The sequence below is a fragment of the Aplysia californica genome, unplaced genomic scaffold (assembly GCF_000002075.1).
Source record: "Aplysia californica isolate F4 #8 unplaced genomic scaffold, AplCal3.0 scaffold00013, whole genome shotgun sequence".
NCBI lineage: Eukaryota > Metazoa > Mollusca > Gastropoda > Aplysiida > Aplysiidae > Aplysia > Aplysia californica.
Window position 1 is genome coordinate 958,659 of NW_004797283.1, and position 1,507 is coordinate 960,165.

The following is a 1,507-nucleotide window of genomic DNA, read 5'->3' on the forward strand; positions in this document are numbered from 1 at the left end:
CCCCAAACACACACAGACATACATACAGTAAGGAATCGCAATTGGTTAAATAACGCTTTTTATAAGTATAGCTTCTTTACTACATGTATTCTCTTCTAGCTTCTGTTACTCTGGCGTTTCTTTCGCTACTCTATAATAAACCGTTTTCTTCTCAGTGCAGACCTATTTATAGAACAAATAAATAGATGTATGTAATTGAAACCATAATTTACTCTAAACCTTTGCGGTGTACCAGGTCAGAAGCTATGCCCACTCCAACTCACTTCACACACCTTCTCAAGGATTTCTTCTGCCCATAAAAGTCCTCTTGCACACTTTAGGCATTCTCAAAGCCACCCTCACTTTCCTTATTCAGGTACAGTCGAATCTGTTGTAAAAGCAGCCTGTATAAGACATTAATCTGTACAAACGGCCACTTCTGATTTCATCCCTTGTGTTTTTTTAAACATTATAATAACACAGTGTAAGACGTCTACCTGTCTAAGATGACAATTTTTCTCTTCGACAATGGGTGACAGTCTTAGACAATTTTGACTGCATTCTGTTTTCGTCTCTCAGTCATCTAAGCTGAAGTTTTTGGCTATGACTTTGACGCTCTTTTTAAGATAGGAAAACTGTAATAATACAAACAGCGAGGCTGCAGATATAACGCCCATCTCCGATATCACCAAGCAGCATAGAGTCATTCAATTATCTAATGACTCAAGAATACCCTATTGAGGATTAGAATAAGGGTGTCCACACCACATTGGAGACCGATATAAACCCGAGGTAACAGCACGCTCCTCTCCCCACCCACACCACGCCCTTTTGTCTCAACTCCAATCTCCTCTTTCATATAATTCGGCAGTGGGGCGGTGGTTGTGAAAGCTAAAAACTTCCGATAAGAGGCTATTGAGAGGTCAAAATCGATAACGCACAATAGTGGCCACTGCAGCCACAGAACTGGAACAAATGAAAACTGGCGGGAAGGAAATCGACCAGTCACTGCTTGGACTGATAGCATCAGATAATCAGCTGTGAGAGGAAAGGTAGACAAAGATTTACAAACGATTTCTAGCCATTTCTTTTTACTCTCGCTCCTTTCGTGCTGATAAATGTTCCTTCATTTGTTTGTTTACCAGATAATTTTTTTCTAGATGATTTATCACACTTGTCAAAAGAATACATCAAGTAGTAATAAATGTTTTGTTTCAAATTTTGATGAGGTTTTGGGGACCTAATATTGTCTTTGGAGCATAATTTTAATATAGTGTAAAGCGCATAGAGCCTGCTGCTGAGCGGGGATATGCGCTATACAAATGCTATCTATTATTATTATTATAATTTCCCCTGCATTGATAACAATTAGCTTGTAGTAGAAACCATCTGCTGACTTACAATTAGGATAAAACTTGAAAGAACTAAAACGGGCTGACAAAAGAACCCAAAACAGTTATGCGTGTATGTGTGTGTATGTGTGTGTGTGTGTGTGTGTGTGTGTGTGTGTGTGTGTGTGTGTGTGTGT